At 37.7% G+C, this 25606-nt stretch overlaps 1 protein-coding gene across 3 annotated transcripts in view; it reads right to left on the bottom strand.

The window, feature by feature from the left end:
* Positions 1-25606, bottom strand: part of PDE1A (phosphodiesterase 1A) — a 349907-nt gene that overhangs the window by 11954 nt on the left and 312347 nt on the right. The gene's annotated exons all lie outside the window — the stretch shown is intronic.

Raw genomic sequence — 25606 nt, 5'->3', positions numbered from 1 at the left:
TTCATGTTCTGACAAGCTACTAAAATTCAAACTTCAGTTTTTCAGAGAAGAATGAGTAGTTTGATAGCAAGCAGCCCTCCCTACAAAACAAAACTCACTTTTTACTATTACTTCCTGTAGTAACACTTGCAGTAGAAGACAGGCTAAGAAAGACTCAAATCCCAAGACCCACACAGGCCTATACTCAGGAGGATTTCAAAGTGAAGGGCTGCAAGAAGGACCCAGACGTTCTCTTGCCATGTTCTCATACCATGGAGAAGAAATAATAGAAATTTCTGACTCCAGGAATAATGAGAAGTTATTCAATTTAAAATCCAGCATAAATATATGACTAAGGTAAATATCTATGTTTAAAAAAATCAAAAGGTGTAAATGTGAAAACTCCACCATCTTTTTTTTTTTTTTTTTTTTTTGCGGTACGCGGGCCTCTCACAGGCTCCGGACGCGCAGGCTCAGTGGCCATGGCTCACGGGCCCAGCCGCTCCGTGGCATGTGGGATCTTCCCGGACTGGGGCACGAACCCATGTCCGCTGCATTGGCAGGCAGACTCTCAACCACTGCGCCACCAGGGAAGCCCTCCACCATCATTTTTGTCTCGATTTCTGACTAGCCATCCTGTAATACCAGAGCCAACCAACCACTCTAGATCTTAGGGATCGCAAACTACACACATTGTTTACCTTGCATATTCATGCATAGCAAGAGCAATGAATTGCTTCTACTCTAAGATGGCAAACATCACAAATTACTAATTTTTTAGTGTTTATGATCAAATTCTTCAGTGGAGAGAGCACTTTTTTTTTGGTATGAGTTTCCATCTAGGGAAGATGAGAGAAGAAAGAATCAGGAAAGTATGTCTGCTTTGAATTTGTTCATCATTTTCCCCTTGGATACAAAAACCACTTACAATCTTCATCAAGTGGAATACATAATTTTCAGCAAGTAGGTACTTACTACAGAAAAAAGATTCATAAAATATTGGGGGCATGAATAATCCAAAATTCTAGGAGGCTTTAGATGCCCCTGATGATATTCTATACATATTGTTTGACAAATGCATAAACTAAATTGACTTGGTGATACCAAATTCCCAAACAATTAATTGTTTTTTCCATCTTATTCAGCTTTAGTCACCAAATCTTAGAGGGCTTAGTTGGTAACTCATTAATTAAGGTCTAAGAATCAGCCAAAATAGAAATCAATCTCACATAATCATCTATCCTTTAACCTGGAATGAGAAAGACTAGTGTTCTTACAAAATGCCTTCCATGCTATTTTTTCTCTCCTATGTACATGTTCCTGTCTGACTTAGGCTGGTTATGCTGAGGGGCTATTTTGAAGAAACGTGTGGAGAGAGCCTTATCTACTTATAGTTGTTGAAGTTAGTAGTGGAATAAATTGCTTCTCTTGGTCATGTATGCAATACTCCTACTACAGTACTCCTTTATAAATTGCAAATCCATGCTTTAAAATAAAAGCACTTTAAGCAATTAGTCACAAAGCACTTTACTGATCTACAACATTTAGCCACGGTTGTGGGAGCAGTGCTATCTCTAATCTATAATGGCTAATACAACAGGATTATTCTCATGATGAACCCATTTAAAATAAATTGTAAGTGCTCTACTATCTCTACATCGAAGAAAACATCAAAACTACTGCCTTGAGACGGCAGGGAAGATGGCGGAGAGTAAGACGTGGAGATCACCTTCCTCTCCACAGATACATCAGAAATACATCTACACGTGGAACAACTCCTACAGAACACCTACTGCACACTGGCAGAAGACCTCAGACCTCCCCAAAAGCAAGAAAGTCCCCACGTACCTGGGTAGGGCAAAAGAAAAAAGAATAAACAGAGACAAAAGAATAGGGACGGGACCTGCACCAGTGGGAGGGAGCTGTGAAGGAGGAAAGGTTTCCACACACTAGGAAGCCCCTTCGTGGGCGGAGACTGCAGGTGGCGGAGCGGGGAAGCTTCGCAGCCATGGAGGAGAGCGCAGAAACAGGGGTGTGGAGGGCAAAGCGGAGAGATTCCTGCACAGAGGATCGGTGCCAACCGGCACTCACCAGCCAGAGAGGCTCGTCTGCTCACCCGCCGGGGTGAGCGGGTCTGGGACAGGAGGCTCAGGCTTCGGAGGTCTGAGCGCCAGGAGAGGACTGGGGTTGGCTGAGTGAACACAGCCTGCAGCGGGTTAGTGCACCATGGCTAGCCTGGAGGGAGTCCGGGGAAAAGTCTGGACCTGCCGAAGAGGCAAGAGACTTTTTCTTCCCTCTTTGCTTCCTGGTGCACGAGGAGAGAGGATTAAGAGCGCTGCTTAAAGGAGCTCCAGAGATGGGCGCAAGCCGCGGCTAACAGCGCAGACCCCAGAGACAGGCATGAGACGCTAAGGCTGCTGCTGCCACCACCAAGAAGCCTGTGTGCGAGCACAGGTCACTATCCATACCTCCCTTCCGGGGAGCCTGTGCAGCCCGCCACTGCCAGGGTCCCGGGATCCAGGGACAACTTCCCCAGGAAAACGCACGGCGCGCCTCAGGCTGGTGCAACGTCACGTTGGCCTCTGCCGCCGCAGGCTCGCCCCGTATCGTGCCCCTCCCTCCCCCCGGCCTGAGTGAGCCAGAGCCCCCGAAGCAGCGGCTCATTTAACCCCGTCCTGTCTGAGCGAAGAACAGACGCCCTCCAGCGACCTAAGCACAGAGGCGGAGCCAAATCCAAAGCTGAGCCCCGGGAGCTGTGGGAACAAAGAAGAGAAAGGGAAATCTCTCCCAGCAGCCTCAGGAGCAGTGGATTAAATCTCCACAATCAACTTGATGTACCCTGCATCTTTGGAATACCTGAATAGGCAACGAATTATCCCACACTGAGGAGGTGGACTTTGAGACCAGGATTTATTTTTTTCCCCCTTTTCCTCTTTTTGTGAGTGTGTATGTGTATTCTTCTGTGTGAGTTTTTGTCTGTATAGCTTTGCTTTCACCATTTGTCCTAGGGCTCTATCCATCTGTTTTTTGTTTTTTATTAACTTAAAAAAATTTTTTTTCTTAATAATTATTTTTTACTTTAATAAATTTATTTTATCTTACTTTCTTTTCTTTTCTTTCTTTCTTTTTCCCTCTCTCTCTCTCTCTCTCTCTCTCTCTCTTTCTTTCTTTCTTTCTTTCTACTTTTTCTCCCTTTTATTCTGAGTCATGTGAATGAAAGGTTCTTGGTACTACAGCCAGGAGCCAGTGCTGTGCCTCTGAGGTGGGAGAGCCAACTTCAGGACACTGATTCACAAGAGACCTCCCGGCTCCACATAATATCAAACGGCGAAAATCTCCCAGAAATCTCCATCTCAACACCAACACCCAGCTTCACTCAACGACCAGCAAGCTACAGTGCTGGACAGCCTATGCCAAACAACTAGCAAGACAGGAACACAACCCCACCCATTAGCAGAGAGGCTGCCTAAAGTCATAGTAAGTCCACAGACACCCCAAAACACACCACCAGACGTGGACCTGTCCACTAGAAAGACAAGATCCAGCCTCATCCACCAGAAAACAGGCACTAGTCCCCTCCACCAGGAAGCCTACACAACCCACTGAACCAACTTTAGCCACTGGGGACAGACACCAAAGACAACGGGAACTACGAAACTACAGCCTGCAAAAAGGAGATCCCAAACACAGTAAGATAAGCAAAATGAGAAGACAGAAAAACACACAGCAGATGAAGGAGCAAGATAAAACCCACCAGACCTAACAAATGATGAGGAAATAGGCAGTCTACCTGAAAAAGAATTCAGAATAATGATAGTAAAGATGATCCAAAATCTTGGAAATGGAATAGAGAAAATGCAAGAAACATTTAACAAGGACCTAGAAGAACTAAAGATAAAACAAGCAATGATGAACAACACAATAAATGAAAATAAAAATACTCTAGAAGGGATCAATAGCAGAATAACTGAGGCAGAAGAACGGATAAGTGACCTGGAAGATAAAATAGTGGAAATAACTACTGCAGAACAGAATAAAGAAAAAAGAATGAAAAGAACTGAGGACAGTCTCAGAGACTTCTAGGACAACATTAAACACACCAACAGTTGAAATATAGGGGTTCCAGAAGAAGAAGAGAAAAAGAAAGGGACTGAGAAAATATTTGAAGAGATTATAGTTGAAAACTTCCCTAATATGGGAAAGGAAATAGTTAAGTCCAGGAAGCACAGAGAGTCCCATACAGGGTAAATCCAAGGTGAAACACGCCAAGACACATATTAATCAAACTGTCAAAAATTAAATACAAAGAAAACATATTAAAAGCAGCAAGGGAAAAACAACAAATAACACACAAGGGAATTCCCATAAGGTTAAGAGATGATCTTTCAGCAGAAACTCTGCAAGCCAGAAGGGACTGGCAGGACATATTTAAAGTGATGAAGGAGAAAAACCTACAACCAAGACTACTCTACCCAGCAAGGATCTCATTCAGATTTGATGGAGAAATTAAAACCTTTACAGACAAGAAAAAGCTGAGAGTTCAGCACCACCAAACCAGCTTTACAACAAACGCTAAAGGACCTTCTCTAGGCAAGAAACACAAGAGAAGGAAAAGACCTACAATAACAAACCCAAAACAATTAAGAAAATGGGAATAGGAACATACATATTGATAATTACCTTAAATGTAAATGGATTAAATGCTCCCACCAAAAGACACAGACTGGCTGAATGTATACAAAAACAAGACCCATACATATGCTGTCTACAAGAGACCCACTTCAGACCTAGAGACACATACAGACTGCAAGTAAGGGGATGGAAAAAGATATTCCATGCAAATGGAAACCAAAAGAAAGCTGGAGTAGCAATTCTCATATCAGACAAAATAGACTTTAAAATAAAGACTATTAGAAGAGACAAAGAAGGACACTACATAATGATCAAGGGATCGATCCAAGAAGAAGATATAACAATTGTAAATATTTATGCACCCAACATAGGAGCACCTCAATACATAAGGCAAATACTAACAGCCATAAAAGGGGAAATCGACAGTAACACATTCATATTAGGGGACTTTAACACCCCACTTTCACCAATGGACAGATTATCCAAAATGAAAATAAATAAGGAAACACAAGCTTTAAATGATACATTAAAAAAGATGGACTTAATTGATATTTATAGGATATTCCATCCGAAAACAACAGAATACACATTTTTCTCTAGTGCTCGTGGAACATTCTCCAGGAAGGATCATATCTTGGGTCACAAATCAAGCCTTGGTAAATTTAAGAAAATTGAAATTGTATCAAGTATCTTTTCCAACCACAACGCTATGAGACTACATATCAATTACAGGAAAATATCTGTAAAAAAATACAAACACATGGAGGCTAAACAATACACTACTTAATAACGAAGTGATCACTGAAGAAACCAAAGAGGAAATCAAAAAATACCTAGAAACAAATGAAAATGGAGACACAACAACCCAAAACCTATGGGATGCAGCATAAGCAGTTCTAAGAGGGAAGTTTATAGCAATACAATCCACATTAAGAAACAGGAAACATCTCGAATAAACAACCTAACCTTGCACCTAAAGCAATTAGAAAAAGAAGGACAAAAAAAACCCCAAAGTTAGCAGAAGGAAAGAAATCATAAAGATCAGATCAGAAATAAATGAAAAAGAAATGAAGGAAATGATAGCAAAGATCAATAAAACTAAAAGCTGGTTCTTTGAGAAGATAAACGAAATTGATAAACCACTAGCCAGACTCATCAAGAAAAAAAGGGAGAAGACTCAAATCAATAGAATTAGAAATAAAAAAGGAGAAGTAACAACTGACACTGCAGAAATACAAAAGATCATGAGAGATTACTACCAGCAACTCTATGCCAATAAAATGGACAACCTGGAAGAAATGGACAAATTCTTAGAAATGCACAACCTGCCAAGACTGATTCAGGAAGAAACAGAAAATATGAACAGACCAATCACAAGCACTGAAATTGAAACTGTGATTAAAAATCTCCCAACAAACAAAAGCCCAGGACCAGATGGCTTCACAGGCGAATTATATCAAACATTTAGAGAAGAGCTAACACCTATCCTTCTCAAACTCTTCCAAAATATAGCAGAGGGAGGAACACTCCCAAACTCATTCTACGAGGCCACCATCACCCTGATACCAAAACCAAACAAAGATGTCACAAAGAAAGAAAACTACAGGCCAATATCACTGATGAACATAGATGCAAAAATCCTCAACAAAATACTAGCAAACAGAATCCAACAGCACAGTAAGAGAATCATACACCATGATCAGGTGGGGTTTATTCCAGGAATGCAAGGATTCTTCAATATACGCAAATCAATGTGATACACCATATAAACAAATTGAAGGAGAAAAACCATATGGTCATCTCAATAGATGCAGAGACAGCTTTTGACAAAATTCAACGCCCATTTATGATAAAAACCTTGCAGAAAGTAGGCATAGAGGGAACTTTCCTCAACATAATAAAGGCCATATATGACAAACCCACAACCAACATCGTCCTCAATGGTGAAAAACTGAAAGCATTTCTACTAAGATCAGGAACAAGACAAGGTTGCCCACTCTCACCACTCTTATTCAACATAGGTTTGGAAGTTTTAGCCATAGCAATCAGAGAAGAAAAGGAAATAAAAGGAATCCAAATCCGAAAAGAAGAAGTAAAGCTGTCACTGTTTGCAGATGACATGATACTATACATAGAGAATCCTAACGATGCTACCAGAAAACTACTAGAACTAACCAATGAATCTGGTAAAGTAGCAGGATACAAAATTAATGCACAGAAATCTCTGGCATACCTATACACTAATGATGAAAAATCTCAAAGTGAAATCAAGAAAACACTCCCATTTACCATTGCAACAAAAAGAATAAAATATCTAGGAATAAACCTACCTAAGGAGACAAAAGACCTGTATGCAGAAAATTATAAGACACTGATGAAAGAAATTAAAGATGATACAAAGAGATGGAGAGATATACCATGTTCTTAGATTGGAAGAATCAACATTGTGAAAATGACTCTACTACCCAAAGCAATCTACAGATTCAATGCAATCCCTATCAAACTACCACTGGCATTTTTCACAGAACTAGAACAAAAAAATTTCACAATTTGTATGGAAACACAAAAGACCCCGAATAGCCAAAGTAATATTGAGAGCGAAAAACGGAGCTGGAGGAATCAGGCTCCTTGACTTCAGACTATACTACAAAGCTATAGTAATGAAGACAGTATGGTACTGGCACAAAAACAGAAATATAGATCAATGCAACAGGATAGAAAGCCCAGAGATAAACCCACGAACATATGGTCACCTTATCTTTGATAAAGGAGGCAGGGATGTACAGTAGAGAAAGGACAGCCTCTTCAATAAGTGGTGCTGGGAAAACTGGACAGCTACATGTAAAAATATGAGAGTAGAACACTCCCTAACACCATACACAAAAATAAGCTCAAAATGGATTAATGACCTAAATGTAAGGCCAGAAACTATCAAACTCTTAGAGGAAAACATAGGCAGAACACTCTATGACATAAATCACAACAAGATCCTTTTTGACCCACCTCCTAAAGAAATGGAAATAAAAATAAACAAATGGGACCTAATGAAACTTCAAAGCTTTTGCACAGCAAAGGAAACCATAAACAAGACCAAAAGACAACCCTCAGCATGGAGAAAATATTTGCAAATGAAGCAACTGACAAAGGATTAATCTCCAAAATTTATAAGCAGCTCATGTAGCTCAATAACAAAAAAACAAACAACCCAATCCAAAAATGGGCAGAAGACCTAAATAGACATTTCTCCAAAGAAGATATACAGACTGCCAACAAACACATGAAAGAATGCTCAACATCATTAATCATTAGAGAAATGCAAATCAAAACTACAATGAGATATCTCACACCAGTCAGAATGGCCATCATCAAAAAATCTAGAAACAATAAATGCTGGAGAGGGTGTGGAGAAAAGGGAACACTCTTGCACTGCTGGTGGGAATCACTATGGAGAACCTTATGGAGGTTCCTTAAAAAACTACAAAAACAACTACCATATGACCCAGCAATCCCACTACTGGCCATATACCCTGAGAAAACCATAATTCAAAAAGAGTCATGTACCAAAATGTTCATTGTAGCTCTATTTACAATAGCCAGAAGATGGAAACAACCTAAGTGTCCATCATCGGATGAATGGATAAAGAAGATGTGGCACATATATACAATGGAATATTTCTCAGCTATAAAAAGAAACGAAATTGAGTTATTTATAATGAGGTGGATGGACCTAGTGTCTGTCATACAGAGTGAATTAAGTCAGAAAGAGAAAGACAAATACCGTATGCTAACACATATATGGAATCTAAGAAATAAAAAAATGTCATGAAGAACCTAGGGGTAAGGCAGGAATAAAGACACAGACGTACTAAAGAATGGAGTTGAAGATATGGGGAGGGGGAAGGGTAAGCTGTGACAAAGTGAGAGAATTGTATGGACATATATACACTACCAAATGTAAAATAGATAGCTAGTAGGAAGCAGCCACATAGCACAGGGAGATCAGCTCAGTGCTTTGTGACCACCTAGAGGGGTGGGATAGGGAGGGTGGGAGGGTGGGAGACAAAAGAGGGAAGAGATATGGAAACATATGTATATGTATAACTGATTCATTTTGTTATAAAGCAGAAACTAACACACCATTGTAAAGCAATTATACTCCAATAAAGATGTAAAAAAAAAAACTATTGCCTTATTTTTGTTGAACTTGTTTTATTTGATGAGATTTCTATTTCTTACTGATGACTCTGGGTTTTCTGTAACCAACAGACCTGCACAGAAGCTTAGTCCAGATGGAAGGATGATATGGAAACATAGACCCCTTCTGAAAGAATCCCATGTCCAGAGTAATGAGATAATATTATTGTGTGGGTTCTTGTGCTGAACTTCTCTCTTAACCTTCACAAAAGTTTCCTGATACAAATCACAATTAGTCCAAGTCCTCCAAGATCATTCACTACAAGTTGTTTTGCTAAAAAATTAGCCTAGGCTGGGTTTTGAAGAATGATATAGAAATAAAGTTTGAGCATCAGATTCTTGAAGGTTTTCATCATTTTCCCTAGAGGGCTTATATACTAACCCTCACCTGAAGAGATTTCTTGGATCACTTTTCCTTTCCCCTTCATTTTTCATAATTTCTTCGGAGGAATTAAATATATCTAAGAAAGGTCAAAGACTTCAGCTATAAACATTTTTTGCATGATTTCTGGGAATTTCCTAGATTCCTATAGTTAACAAGGGAAAATTATGTTAGGCAAAGTATGAACAACAGTCCTAGAAGGAGTAAACTCAGGAATGAAAAGTTTGGGCTGTATAGAAGGCCTAAATCTAGGCATACTTTTGGGGATAATAACTACGATGGTAAAATATTCTTTTGGGAAAGAAGTGAATTGCCGCAAACCAAGTTTGCTGGATTAGCTAAAATTTATTCTTTTTGAGAGCATTTAGGTCTGCAGAATACTCTTTTTTAGAATTGTTCTCTTTTCCTAAAGGGTTCTATGCCAAGAAAAAGTAAAGGCAAGTATCTTAAGTGGCAGAGTCCTCAACAGAAAGTATTTAGATAAAGGTGGTTCATTTCAGCTCTATAAATTGGGTAACTCTACCAGATATCCAGAATAAGCCAATTCCATTCCTTCATTCACTCATGCAGTAAATTGTATGGATCTGAGAGATATTTGGGAGATACACTCTATAGGCTATCTTGATGGATTAAGCTAAGAATGAAAGTTGATAGAAGAGTTACGATCAATTTACCGTACAGCAATTCACTCAGTTGATTGATGGAATTGATCCACTGCATATTTTCTCATGAGCTAAGCATAAACTCATATCAAAATTTTTATGAGCAGGTACTGTTTTTCCATAGTATATTTCTTTAAGGAAGCCTTCTATAAGATCTCCATATAGTTTGGAGACATATATGTGAGTGCAGGAGAATAATAAGAATTATAGTAGAAAACACTAAATTCTAAAAACTTGACAAGTATTTACTCATTTAATTCTCACAACAGCTATTTTTATGATCCTCACTTTAGAAATCAGCAAACTGAAACAGATTAAATAACTTGTTTGATTACATAGCAAATAAGTGATGGGAACAGGATCAAATGAGATAGTCCATTTCCAGGGTTCTATACTCTACTATGCAACCTTCTTGGGTGTAATTTAATACCTGCTATTTTTTTTTGTCTTTCCTCAGTATAATTATCTGCCTTATCTTTGAAATTACATCTGATTGGTAAATTATAGCCTTTTTTTTTTCCTGAAGGCAGAGCCAGAGAGTAAGAATAAATAAACTTCTTTGTGAAAATACATTCTTCAATATTAGACACCAGCCAGTCTCAGCTAATTAATTATTGGGGTGTTCCTACTAGTCTAGTACCATAACCATTAGGTCAACTATTAGGGGATCACAGTAAAGAAGGGGTAGAAGAGCAATTCTCAAAAAAATAAACTTTTCAGGAGGAAAATACCTTGGCTAACCTTAAACTGAATTATACATTGGAAAAGTCATTCTCAAATCTCACAAAAAAACAATATATTAAGCCATTTTTCCCCTGTTGTTCACACTTACTAAAATATAGACATTTTTTCAAAGATATCTGTCCCGTAAAACTTTTATAAATCATTTTTAATGGCAGAAAATTATTAAAGCATTTGCTCAGCAAGACAATGGTAGAATTAATATAAAAGATAAATTTAGTTTATGAAAGTCACATTACCTTTTTGGTGTTTTGGAAAGGGGATATCCAAAGTGAAAATGTATGGATAAACTTTATTGCAGAAATGACAAAATTAGGGATTAGCTGCTCAAAGAAAATTTATTGACACTCACCATGTTAGTAAAGAGAAATGCTACAAAATGCCACTTAAACAGATATTTCAAAACATAAAGATGCTGATGTTGTCATAGCAGCTGAGCCAGGTCAACCAAGGAATTTGTAGCTGTTACTTATGTGGTTTGTGACACCAATTAAACAATCTGCAGAAATGGATCCCCTTTCTCTCACAGGGCCCCATAGATTTCCAGCAAGTAGACTGAAATCTCCAGGTCTTTTGGTCAAATTAGAGCTGTTACCATGCATGAGGTTTTACTTAAAGATGTTTACTGATCAGGAAAACTTAACATTTCTGTGAACTGGTTTTTGCTTCTGAAAAAAAAAGGTACTTATTTCAAGAACTGTAGATATCATTTTAGGCCAATTGTTAGGCTTTTGTTTTGTTGAATGGATTAAATTTGAGGCCAGAACTAAATTGCTCTGTGCAGCTGAGGGGATTTTAGAGGCAGAAAAAGAGAGGAGGAGAGACCTTAAGTCAAGAGAAATGAAAGATTAGAGGTTTTGGAGCGAGAACAGAGGTGAGTGGTGACAAATGATGATTTAAATTTTGCTCTGAAGCATAATGTTAAGACAATAAATCTTCCAATGTACTTGGAACTGAGTTTATTATTGGGGGAAACTGACAAAGTCTTGAACCTAGCTGAGTGTGAGCAATGTGAAGGACTCAGTCAAATTCTGGGTACAAAGTCTAGTTACACTTGCTGGAGGAGAGTAGGACCTGAAAGGGAGAACTGTCTCAAAGAGCTGTTCCCTACCTCATGCCCCAACTCTTCAGTCTTCCTCTGCCCCCATCATCTCTGCTCAACAGTGCAGCATCCTGTCCACAACTCGCTTCCCCATCACCAGCTTCTTCATTCCCCAAATATCCACTGTCACACTCCTTACCCCAGAGTTTTCAGAGGTGACAAAACTCCTGTGAGCTCTTATACTTATTTATTGCAGTTTATTGCAAAGTAGAATTAGAGCTAGGGACCAGGTTTTGGGTGCCTGAAAATGTAGCAAGTGCAGGCATTGAAGAAAGCGAGGAGCTTTGGGGGAATGTCCCCCACATTTAGTTTTCTCTTTTGTCATTTATCTGTAGATTTATTTTAGATCTTTTAGCTAACAAAAAAAAATATGGTACAATATAGTGGGTAATACCATTTCATTTATATGAACTCACCATTAAAATGAGACTTCCCTAGAATCAAGTCAACTCTCCCCTACTCAACACTGACAGAGCTCTTACCCAGCCATGAGCAGGAACCAGCAAAGATCTAAAGCTGAACATCCCATGAGTTCAGCTCTCAAAAAAATCTACAGGCATTTGTTTTGCACCCAGTAGGCCTGTGTAAATGTTTTTGGAATGACCTCATTAGTAGTTCTCAATATTTTGTCAGACTCTGTAGTTTTAGCATGTGTAACACATTCTGATTGTGATATCTCATCATATGCAATGGTTCTCATTGGGTGGAGGATGGTGCCCATCTCCAAAGGGAAATGTCAGAATCTTAAGGCATGTGTAATTGCAATCATTTTCTAAATCTCCCCCAATCCCACTCCTATACCAACACTGATTTTGGTACACCCCTTCTGAATACATTTTTCTCTTCCCATTCTGGGACTTGCAAGGCAGAACATAAGTATTCCAACTGCAGTACGAATAAGATGGCTATGCTTATTATGTAAGTGATAGGCTTCTTGGAGAAGGCATTTTAATGGAGTTTTGGAAGATAGGTAGGATTTTAGTAAGCAAAGTGCAGGAGGGGGTGCAAGAAGTGCATTCCATGAGGAGGAAAGAACAAGGATAAGGGTAGAGAGAAAGTCCACTGACTTTTCCAGGAGAAGGCAAATGTTCCAGGGTAGAGACATGTGACCAAAGACAGATATTTTAAGGGACAGCATCATCAAGGTACGTACTGCTGTTTTCTGAGTACAGCTGGCCAGGGTGAAGCTGGCTCAGATCCTAATCTGTACTTGGCTTGTCTTGACCATGAGCTGATCAAGTTTCCTGCTCTCCCTTTCATGTCCTCTGCATTCATTTAAACGCACAGAAGTGTTCTATTTTTTGTTGTTGTTGTTGTTGTTGTTGTTGTTGTTGTTGTACGCGGGCCTCTCACTGTTGTGGCCTCTCCCGTTGCTGAGCACAGGCTCCGGACGCGCAGGCTCAGCGGCCATGGCTCATGGGTCCAGCCGCTCCGCGGCATGTGGGATCTTCCCGGACCGAGGCACGAACCCGTGTCCCCTGCATCGGCAGGCGGACTCTCAACCACGGCGTCACCAGGGAAGCCCAGAAGTGTTCTATTTTTGACATAATTCTGTGAACTAGAGATAAGCCATGCCGAACGTTTAAAACATAAAGTATTCCCGATGATGCTAATATGCTTACAGGGTTGAAAACTATTGAGCAATACCTTTACAATAAATGAGCGAGTGAATGAATGAATAACACACAAGCACATACTCATTGTGTGAACTGTCACTTAAGCTCTTCTAGGGTTAAGCGACTTTGGTGAATGCCACCTCTTAGAACTTTATAATTCTGATCTTCCAAATGTTCCATTCCATCAAATGCATATTTCTGCTCTACTGCACTAATAATATAATGTAGATTGCTAGCTGAAGAGACTAAATTAGAAATAGGAACAATACAATAAATATATAATAGAATATATAATTTAATATATAATTTAATTTACTAATAATTTAAAATATGATTTAAAATAATTTAAAATATGATTATTTATTTTAAAAATTAGTAGCAAGATCTCATTTAAACTGTTAACTTACATTTTTGAACCATAATTAGAAAATGAGTGAGCTCTAGTGAAAATAAGTGAGCTCTAGTTTTTATCTCTGAAAGGCTTTGCTTCTCTGTTTGATTACTTGTCTCTTCTGAAATATAAAAGTATGCAAATATTTTCTCAAAACTATGCTTAAACTATCCTGGGAGTTTAGGAGTTATAACATAAAATGCATTATGTTTGGGGACTTCCCTGGTGGCACAGTGGTTAAGAGTCCGTCTGCCAATGCAGGGGACATGGGTTCGATTCCTGGTCCGGGAAGATCCCACATGCCACGGAGCAGCTGGGCCCGTGTGCCACAACTACTGAGCCTGTGCTCTACAGCCTGTGAGCCACAACTACTGAGCCCATGCGCCAGGACTACTGAAGCCCACGTGCCTGGAGCCCGTGCTCCACAATGGGAGAAGCCACGCAACGAGAAGCCTGCGCACGGCAACGAAGAGTGGCCCCTGCTTGCTGCAACTAAAGAGAGTCTGCGTGCAGCAACAAAAGAGCCAATGCAGCCAAAAAAATTAATAAGTAAATAAATGCATTATGTTTTATTAAAAGATAATGGAAAGGAGTAACTAAATATTTTGTGAAAAAATATTTATAAACATAACCTTTTAAAGTAATTCAATACAAAGCAACATGGCATGTTTTTGTTCTTTTCAAAAAATCTATTTTTATTTTCTCTAAGCAACAGACGTAAGAGTGAGGTGCACTATTAGGGACTAATAGGGACTGCTGCCAAATAAAGCAAAAAAAGTCTAGCAAAGCTCTAGGAGATCAGAGTGCAGAGTGATACAGGTCTGTGGGAGTGAAAGTACTGCTGTGTAACTGGTTTGGGTGTGATGCTTGGGCTAAAAATTTATTCTTCCCGGGCAGTTTATCATCTATCAGCTCTAAAGATGATTTACTGAGGAAGCCTCTCTAAGTGTCCTAAGGGTTTTGGGAATAGAGTCTGAAGCCCCTCAGCCTTGTTTCCTGATGACGCCCAAAGACACGGATCCAGGTTTCCCCCAGAGAAGCAAAGGAGGAAGAGAAGGGTGGCATTCAGATGGGATTACTCCTGATTGCTCCAGTGGTAACTCTCTCACACCATGTTGAAACCAAAAGGAGGAATCAGCCCGATTTAAATAGTGGAACTTTCAAAACGGACAGAACAATCTGTGGGAGTCAGTGTGTGTGTGTGTGTGTGTGTGTGAGACAACAGTTTCTTACATTTGTCCCTAAAGTTCCCTAAGTTAGACATTGAGTGAAAATGAGAATAAATTGGCTATTTGTTATAGCACTCAATTTTTAAAAGAGGCCTTTAGGATCCTGTAGTATTTTCTTAGAAAAAAATAGTTTAACTGAATTAAAGTTCCTAAACATGTCTTAAGATTGCCCTGGACCTTGGTAGAAAACAGAGAAGGTTGTCTCATTTTTTTTTATCTTTAAAACAGATTTCTCTATGATCAAAAATGTCAGTTTCCCTCTGAAACATTTTTAAAAATATTAACCACCCTGAAAAACCTCAAAGAACTTAAAGTTATTTCAATTTGTATCACATGATTCAGTTAGCTTTAAATCATTCAAATTAAAAGAAAAATGAACTTTCAATCTTTTTTTTCTTGCAAAGTAGTAAAAAACACTTGATAAATGTTAATTGAGTAATATTGTTTTAAATAAAGTCAATTTAACAATCAAACTTTATTTTTAATTTCTCTTCTGAAACAACTGCGAAAGCTGTTTGTCTTGTTGTGCTGATGCTGTGAACTGTTAACTTATCTGGTTTTGTTCCCACTGGTCACCATGGTCCATGCCCATTCAGACAAGTAGACATAGATATTATTAGAGAAGTACCCAGAAACAATGCATACACTCTTAGTCTTCAGATTCATAAGCCACATCCATCAATGGGACAAAGTTTCTTGGAAAATACTTAGTCAAGTTCTATACTTCCCCACTCATACCTCCAGAAGATATCTAGGTTTCTCATTTCCTGGATATGGACTGAGGTTTTTACCAAGAGTAGCAAGAAGGATAAGGGTAGCCTTCAGAATGGAGGTGGCACAGGTTTGACTCATTGTTCCAGGGGCAATTTTTTCCATTCCTATGGAACCAGAGGAAGATGGGAGAGAGAAGAGAGTTGGAAGATACAAGAGGGCTAGAAACTTACAGCCTCTGAGACAGGACCCTGGGTTTAGCCAGACCTGTCACATTTTGGGTTATTTCTAAGTGGGAAAGTATGAAAGATTTTATAGATAAATTAAGGCATCTAGGAGTAGAGGAGACCTTGTCTCCTCAGAATTCCCATATCTGGAATTCTGAAAGGTAGCAGCAAGGTAGGTGCTCTCAAGTACAAGGACTGGAGTAGTGGCTATATGGAAGGTCAGGGTAAAGAGCCTGGGAGAACCCTGCAGTCTTCAGTCATATGTAAGGAAGAGCAGCCTGTTCTCAGGCCATGAGAAGCATCAAGAGGAAAGAAGAATGAGAGAGAGTAAGCAGGCTGGGGAGAGCAAAGGTTTGACAGCCTACAATGGTAGAAACAAGGGGTCCCATGTCAGAAGCATGAGCTGATAATTGCCAGAAGCAGAGGGGAGGGTATAGGTCTGGGAAGATGAGAGGGAGCGTGTCCAGAAGTCAAACAAGGACTGGTACTTATCCCAAATCCATAACACCTCATTAGTCTCTGGGGACTTTGATGTTATCTAAAGAAGAAGGAAAAGGAGGTTAAAAAATCTGAATTTTTCCTCCTCAGTATCCTAAATTGACCAGGCTTACTCTGATTCAATTACAACATTTGACTGATAAGCTTATGCTTTCTACAAACATGTTACAAAGGGGACTTCAGCTGGAAACTATGTTTGGTCACAGAAAAATAATGGAAGTTACATTATCTGTGCATCTGGTTTGTGGCCTAAGAAATAGTATAGTTATATACTATTTGAAAAACTTAAATACTTAATAGTTTTTAAAAATCTACACAGTACTTGGATACATTTTCTTCTGTCTCATGTTTTCTGTCAGGATCCAAGAAAACACCTCTGCTGAATGAGACAACAGCTATTTGGGTCATCATGGATAATTCTCAAAAAACATGGCATTGAGTGGAAAGCTAAACATAAATGAATTTATATGACATGATTCCATTTTCACCAAGTTTTAAAATAAGCAAAACTAAGCTATATATTGTTTAAGGTTATACAAAGGTATAATTATCACAAAATTCAGGGTAGTGATTAGATCATGGAAGGAAGAGAAGGAAAGAAATGATTAGAGAAGGACGTATAGAACTACTAAGGCATGGCACAATATTCTATTTCTTGGCCTAGATGGTGGGTTTCCTCCCTCTCTCCCTTTCTCTTTTGTTCCTTCTTCCTTTCCTCTGTTCCTCCCTCTCTCCCTCTCTCCCCCTCTCTGTCTCTCCTATTTTTTTTTCAACATATAATTGTTTGAATTTCGAATTCATGACAGTCACTGTTCTAGGAGCTTGGAATACATCAGTGATCAAAACAAACATCCTTGTTCTCATGAACCTTATTTTTAATGGGGTAAGAGAGACAATAAAAATTAAGGCTAATAAGGCAATTATTTATAGACTAGACAGTGTTGTGTTATGGGGAAATAGTTGGTGGGGGTTATCGGGGGCAAGGGAGGAACATGGGTGGAATTTGAAAATTTTTTCCAGGGGAGGAGTCATTCATTGACAAGGTGACAGCTGAAGCTGGACTTGAAAGCAGAGAGGGAGGCAGCTATGTTGTATTTGGGGGAGAGGCGTTTCTAACAATGATGCCGGTACAAAGCTCTTAAAGCAGAAAGGTATCTGACATGTTGTAAGACAGGAAAAAAAAGAACAGTGTGGAGGTCAGTGTGTCTGGAGTAAGGCAAGCGGGTGAGGAGAAGAGAAATGCAAATTGACTCAGCAAGATAAAGGAGGTGAGGGTGGATCACAGAAAGCTTTATGGGCAGCAGTATGTTGCACCAAGACCCAATTGTTACATTTCAGAAATTTTACAAACTATTTGTTAAAACTACTTCTTAAAAGTAAAATTATATAAACTTACAATTAAATAAACTGTATTCAAAAAAAAGGTGATAAATACTCAGAACTCATCATTGCCTAATTATTTTGATACATTTTACTATTATCTGTGTTGCGAGGTTATTTCTACCATATCTGTAAAATGCAAATATATAACATGCACCTTTTCCCAACTCCATGTTTAGAGAAATTATATGGATAGCTTGAAACTGGCCATGGTGGGGATATTCACACCATGGATATCATCAAACTTTCCGAATCGGGGCTCAAATTATTGTTTTATTGATGTCTAAAATGGTGGAGATAATGATAAAAATAGAGATTGAATTTAAGACTGTGTCATGTCCATAGCTGATACATTATAAATAGCACAAAAATTGAGGGAATTTTCTTCCAGCATTCCAATGCCACTAACCAATTAAACGACCAAGAAACCATTTGCATCTCTGATGAACAAGTAAAGTTGATATATGCCTTCTATGTTTTCTAAGTTCTGACATATATTTATGTACTTTCATCTTACTCCTTGATAGAAATGAACATATCAGTCTGAATGACACCCATTCGTCTGTTGCAACCATAAGTCGACAATGGACACAAGAGTTTGTCAAAAATCAGTGAAAGCATTCTGTGATAATCAATTAGCTGTATAGAATTTATAATAGATTATTGTATATTTTATTATTACTTATAAATTATGTGCTACTCATTCTTTATATTAATAAACCTGTATAGTAATAATAAACCTGTATATATACACACATATATATACATATATATATGTGTATATATATACATACTTTTTTTGAACTAGTTGTTAAACTTTGCCAGCATACTACTTCTTTGTAGGCCACTATAATGATTGTCTATTATAAGAATGTACACTTTGTTATTTACTTATAAATAGTGCATATGTTTTTATGTATTCCTTTTCAGTATACTATATTTCACAATTAAAAAAAATAAAAAACTAAATAACTTTAAAAATCCTATGTAAACACTAAGGAAATTGAATCAGCAGATAAAATTATCCCACAAATAAAACACTAGACTTAATGGTTTTTAAAGATAGTTCTACCAATTTCACATAAGCTCAAGAATTTTAAAACTCCAACTCATTTTATGAGGCTAGTATAACCTCAATACTAAAACTAGACAAGGTCAGTATGAGAAAGAAAAATAACAGCTAATCTCACCCAAAAATATAAATTTTATAATGCCAGCCAAAGTAATACATACACTTTTACAAAGTTAATACCTAACAATTAAGTTGGGTTTATCCAAGGAATACAAGATAGTTCAACATTAGAAAATCTATTAATATAATTCACTGTATGAACCAATTAAAAAGAAAAATAGTGAATTATTTTAAAAAGCTACAGAAAAGACATTTGTTAAAACTAAACACTTTATTTTAAATTTATTTTCTTAATATTGATGGGAAATTAACTTCATAAAGAGCAGATCAGAGAAAGTAAGAAATATCACACTTATGCTGAAACATTAAACATCTTCCCTTTAAATTCAGAGACAAGCTGAATGCCATTATCACTTCCATTTCAGGTCATTCTGGATAAACTTGCTAGTGCAGTTGACTCAAGAAAAACAATTATAAAAGATATACATTTCGGAAAGGAAAAAACTGTCATTATTTGCAGAAGATAAGTATTCAAAGGCAAATTGGATTTGTATACACCTGCAAGAAATACTCATTCACAAAATCAATAAAAAATATTAAATACTGATGGAAAATCCAACAAAATATATTCAGAAATTTAAAATATAGTTTTGTTAATTATAAATATTAAGTGATTACATAACATATTATATGCTTAGTATGGTGCCTAACATCTAATATCACTATCAAATATTTTCCATCATCATTACTATTGTTATTATTATCAAAGAAAAATGAGCTTTCTGAGAAACATGAAAGAAGACATAGGAATGATAAGATATATATGAATAGGATGACTCAATACCATAAAGATGACAATTCTCCCCAAACTGATATCAAAGAAATTCTAATCAAAATCCTATTTTTTTCCTTCGTCTTTGGTGGAACAGATGAGCTACTAAGCCAAAAGCAGGTCTCAAAATGCTCAAATGAATAATATTATATTGAACATATTCTATGACTCTCAAGCAATTATGTAGGAAGTAAGTCACAAAAAGAAACTAGAAAACACTGCTATGTTTGAAATTTTTAATACATATTCTAAAATGTCAAGCTTGCCTTAAGCTAGCTCTAGGTTTCCTTCTGGTTCTAAACAGCTGTGATTTGGGCACAGTGCAACTCCAGTAGCGTCTCAGTTCCCATGTTGCTTCCTTTTCTCACTTCTTAATCATCTTTGAGCCTAGTATTTTGGGGTCTGAATCAATATCAAATAAATCAGAAAATTACTCAGTACAGTAAAAAACATAGTGCATTCCATTCCAGACTGACCACCCAGATTTCATTCTGGGACATAACTAGTTTTCTCAAGTACACATTCTCTTTGAGAAGATGGAAAAGAAAACAGATCTGGGATTGATTTATGGTTTTTATTCCAATCTAGGTGGATTTGGTGGACCTGGGTCCATTTGGAATTCTTGTGTCTAAAGAGGAACCAGTCTCTCAGGTGACTTACAAAAGCAACCCTTCTGCTTCAAGGGAGAACAGATATTTGTGTTTGCCATTCAGGTACTGTTCTAAACACAACCTAATCTACTCCAGCTCAGCTTCAGACCCAGGTGTTGCTCATGACGCAGGATGGCAGGCCACCAGTGAAAATGAGTTACTTTTATATGGCACTTTAAAATGTATACATTTCTTTCCTGTATAGGACTTCCTTGGTTGTTAATTGGGGGCATCTCTCACCCACTGGCCATCAGTATAGGCAAATGTACTCTTTTATTTTTTCTCATTTCCTTGGTGCCTTGTTCTCAAAGCTGCATCACAGACATTCAAAACTCTGGAGCATAAATGCGGATTGGTCAGAATTTATGGGAATGTCTGCTCCTTCATTAGGACAAATAGGATTTTCCCAATAATAACATGTACTGAGGGTAAGAAAAGTTATGTGATTGGCCTGAGACTCCATAGGTAGAAATAGAAAAGTGACTTTCCTCACCATTTCCCTCTACCTGCCTCACTAGAGGACAGTCACACACCCTCTTAAAATCTCCTGTTTGCGCTTAAGTAATACAGAAAAACATAGAGACTGGGCAGAGACTTAAGATGCTGAGGAAAGCTGAACAGACAATGAAGGCATTTTCCTCACACTAAATGGATAAATTTAACCAAAACCAGTTTGGGTTGGAGGAAAGAATTTTTTCCTTTTTGTGTTTGCCATTCACTGGCTTTACTTTTTGAAAACACACTGTGTCAAAAAGGAATGCATTTACATACAACATTCTTAAACAGATTGTTCTCAGATCCTTAATAGAAGGCTTACTGAATGAAATGACTCTTTAAAAAAGTGTTTTGTTTTAGTGATGACCCAGGAGCTACAAACCTTGGGGCCTAAGCATCCACACCTTCTACTGCTCTAGGATTAGTGGGATGTTTTTGAGACAACTACGAAATATAGTTTCAGAGCCGGCATGATGATGACCAAACATCCGGGATTCTGCTCAGAACCGTGATGTTTAATCAAGCATCATATAACCTGCTTATTTTCATCTCAATGCAATAAGGAAAACTTCATCTTCAGTATATTTAAGACCAGAGGTGATGGCAATGGGAAATTACAATGGCAGTATCTGATACACACTGATTTTAAAATAGATGTCTATTCTAGTTGCTGTGCTTTCACAGCAGATCACATTTTAAAATTTTTTATTATGAAATATTCTATTCATAAAAAATGGATATTTACATATATAAAGCATATATGTTAGGTATAACCATAATCACCAAATGAACATGTATGTCTAGAACCCAACCAAAGAAGTAAAATATTACTAACTCCTAAATAAATTCTCCATCCTTTCCCTAGATTCTCCATTCTGAATATTTTCCCCATCATTCTTTAGTTTTATCATGTGTGTATTCTAAAACCTATTATTCAGTTTTTAGTTTTTTTAAACTTTCTATAAATGGTATCTTGCTATATTATAGCAGCTTGCATATTTTGCTTAATATCATTTGTGTCTTTCATCCCTGTTGATATTCACAGTGAAGTTTTATTTTTCTTAACAGCTGTATGCTGGTTCATAATATGAATATGAATCACAGCTTATGAATTCATTTTACTGTTGTTTGCAGATTTTTGCACTCATGAACAATGCTGCAATGAATGTTTTGCTCATGTCTTCTGATGCACATGAGCAAAAGTCTCTCTAAGGTAAAAATACAGAAGTGAGATTGTTGGGAAATATGGCACGTGCATCTTCAGCTTTTTTTTTTTTTTTTTTTTTTTTTTTTTGCGGTACGCGGGCCTCTCACTGCTGGGGTCCCTCCCGTTGCAGAGCACAGGCTCTGGACGCGCAGGCTCAGCGGCCATGGCTCTCGGGCCCAGCCGCTCCGTGGCATGTGGGATCTTCCCAGATCGGGGCACGAACCGTGTCCCCTGCATCGGCAGGCGGACTCTCAACCACTGCGCCACCAGGGAAGCCCCAGTTCATTTCATTTTTACTTTTCTTCTTCAAAATCATACATAAGGTTTTCCTATCTCTCTTGGACCCAAACCAATGATGTGACATCATGTTACCCATCTAACACATTGCCTACATTATTCCCACTTGCCCAATTTCCCTGTTTCACTTGCCTCCTGTTATTTCTTGCATGTCAGCCAAGCTCCACATCCCAGATATTGTGCTAGTCATTTCCTCTTTCTGAAAACTTATTCCCCCACCTCTTATGCCACACCTCCCCATAAGTCTTTCTAACCTCCTCCATGTATTTATTTACATTATCACTTTCTCAGTAAAGCCTTTCCTAGCCACCTTATTTAAAACTTCAGTCCTGCTCCTAATTCCCATTCTTTCATGAAGGTAGGTATTATTGTCTCTTTAATTTTTTACTGTATCCCAGAAGCACAGTAAATAATAATTACAATAATAAAAGCCAACTCATGTAGTAGCTACTATTTTAGGTACTTGTAAGCAGATTACGTAAATCAACTCATTTAATTCTCCCAAAAACCGATGTGGAGAGAGAGGACTTCCTGTTAGAGTGATGTAAAGGGGCCAAGGGTTTCCTCTCCACAGAAAACAAGTATACAGTTGGAAAACATTACAAAAACAACTATTCCATCACACCGGAAATCAATCAAGGCAACACAACACTCTGAGAAGCATTTATTGAAAAATTTCTGGAGATTCAGGTAAGAACAAGAGGAACCTGTGACCTTCTTGCCTGGAGCTACTCCCAACCTCCTCTGCCAACCCCAGCTTGAGAGTGGAAAACAGCTTTGCTGCCAGAGGAGGTAGACTCAATTTGGGTTGGGACAAGAGGGAAACAAAACCCTGTTTTCTCCAACATAAAGGTGGATTTAGTTTAGAATAAATGGGGAAAACCCACAGCTTTGCAAGTCTGAGATTGTGGTCCAAGTTTGGGGTAACTGGTAGACCAGCAGGATTTAACAGAAAAACGCTAGCAATCAAAGAGCCCTGGAAGGGCTGAGATAGCTCTCCACTGATTATCTGAGGAACATCTCTGACTGGCTGAGGAAGAACCTTGAGAGGGTCTTCCTGCACTAGTTTGATTTTTCAAAACAATGTTAGAAAGCAGTCTCATATTCTTGAATTTCAAGAAGATGTTTTAAATGTTAATTATTAAATATAAAGTCTGTATTTCTAAAACTTTAAAAAATATCAGTTACAAAGTTTTCTAAGGTTTTTGCGTTGTTTGGTGGAAAGGTAAAATTATTGGTTAACCTCTTTGTTATTTACTATTGATTATACATTTAAAATCTTCTAATTAATTATGAGAATAATAGGAATAGAGTGCAAATGTTTCAAACCATAAAGGAAACAAATTAGGATAGAACAAAAACTTAAGCAGTAAAAATGAAGGCAAGAAAAGTGGGAAAAAAAAATAGTAGATTAGGACTATCCCTCTGAATTAAAAAAATGGACAGATATTGAATTTTCTTGAATGTTCTTTCTGCGTCCTTTGAGACGCATTTTTCACCTTTTATCATTAATATGGTGAATTGCAGTAATAGAATTTTTAAATGTAAAACCAAATTTGCACTTCTGGCATAAACCCGATGTGGTAATAAATTCAGTCTGCAAACCTATGACTTCAGTAGAGGTAAACAGGTGCCCTCAGGAGAGATTGTGGCTCCAAAGTTTCCTTATTTCTCTGAATTTCTGTTTTATCTTTATTTGGACAGGTCCTAAGGGTGTCAATTTCTTTTCAACAATATTTCATCCAGCATTGTTAGTTGTTTTTACCATATTTCTTTAAGTTTATCTAGATCACCATTGCATTGGAAATAGAAACCAAGTGTACAATTTTATAAATAATGAAAATTGGACATTATTTGCTTTATTCAAACTATGTGTACTCTACACAAATACCCCTTGGAAATTATATTATCAAAATACTTTATAATTTTAATTTGCTTAAAGCCAGACTTCCTGTGCTCAAATCTTGGTTCTGTATTTTCTAACTGCAGAACTAAGTTATTATTACTCAATTCCAGAAATGTAAGTTGAAAACTTTATGCAAATCTAAAATTTACCTCTGTGTGCAACACAACATTCAATAGATCACAGTGCCAGAAAGTTTATTAGAAAGGGAGCAATTGTAGCCCTAATACAATTTTGACACAATGTTTTCTTTTATGACAAATAGGTTCCAGGTGATGGGTTGGTATTTGGGGTTCACTGTTGTTCATTTTAGTTAAAACTTTCTTAGAACAGAGTGTATCTTGGTCAATTGGATTCTTTGGATTTGTTGAAGATAAATATTTCAAGTCAATTTTTTCAAACTTTCTTGAAAGATATGGGACAGTAAAATAGGAGGGAGTGGGAAAAACCTTGGGGTAAAGAATCAGTTTTGACTCTAGTGCTTAGAAGCTGTGTGATCCTCGGTTTCCAAACATATAAAATGGGGATAATACTTTCTACTTCACACGGTTGTAGGAGAAAATAGGACAATACGTCTAAAATGCCTGGTACATAGGAGGGGTTTCAGAAATCTTGTTTCCCTCCTCTCTTCCCTTCATTGCTGAAAATCTAATATATTCATTCATTTTCCTTTCTGAATGAATATATTCAAAGTGAAGTTTAAGTATTCATTCATTCTTTCATTCAAAACCATATTCAGTAAATAATTTTACAGCACCTGTAGTATGCCAGGGACATGCCAGCTCTGAGAAATAATGACAATACAATAGATATTGTTCCTGTTTTCCAACAGCTTATGGTCTAGCGATTTATGTCTTATAGTGCTTCAGGGTCAATATCATGAGTATAATTTGTTCATATAGAGGGGAAATTCTAGTCACTTGAAGTCTCCAGTTAGATGGGTTTGAAAATGTTTTAGTATGGTCATCTGGATCTTGTATTGTGTGATGTTTTTTATTGAGTGACAATAATGTATGACTACAAAGACCCTTCGTAAGGGCCAGGAATAGCTATATAATTGCAAGGCTCAGTGCCAAATAAAAATAAGGCCCCTAGCTCCAAATTTTTTAAGAATTTCAAGATGATGATACTAGAGTATTTAATTATGCATAGGGCCATTCTGAGTGGGGGGTGGGGGAGGAACTGTGTGATCACACAGGTTATACATCGAGGAAGTGGTCCTTGTAATGGCTGTATAGAGCCACAAATGTTTGGGAAACTCTGTTTCCTTTCAACTAAGATCAGACTAAAGTGGCTGGGAGAACACAAGTTACAGACTCAGATGAAGGCATTAGATTGGTATTTTT

This window comes from Delphinus delphis, chromosome 7 (genome assembly GCF_949987515.2).
Source record: "Delphinus delphis chromosome 7, mDelDel1.2, whole genome shotgun sequence".
In the NCBI taxonomy this organism is placed as follows: domain Eukaryota; kingdom Metazoa; phylum Chordata; class Mammalia; order Artiodactyla; family Delphinidae; genus Delphinus; species Delphinus delphis.
Note: the sequence above shows the minus strand (reverse complement) of the source record. Positions and strands in the feature narration are given on the sequence as shown.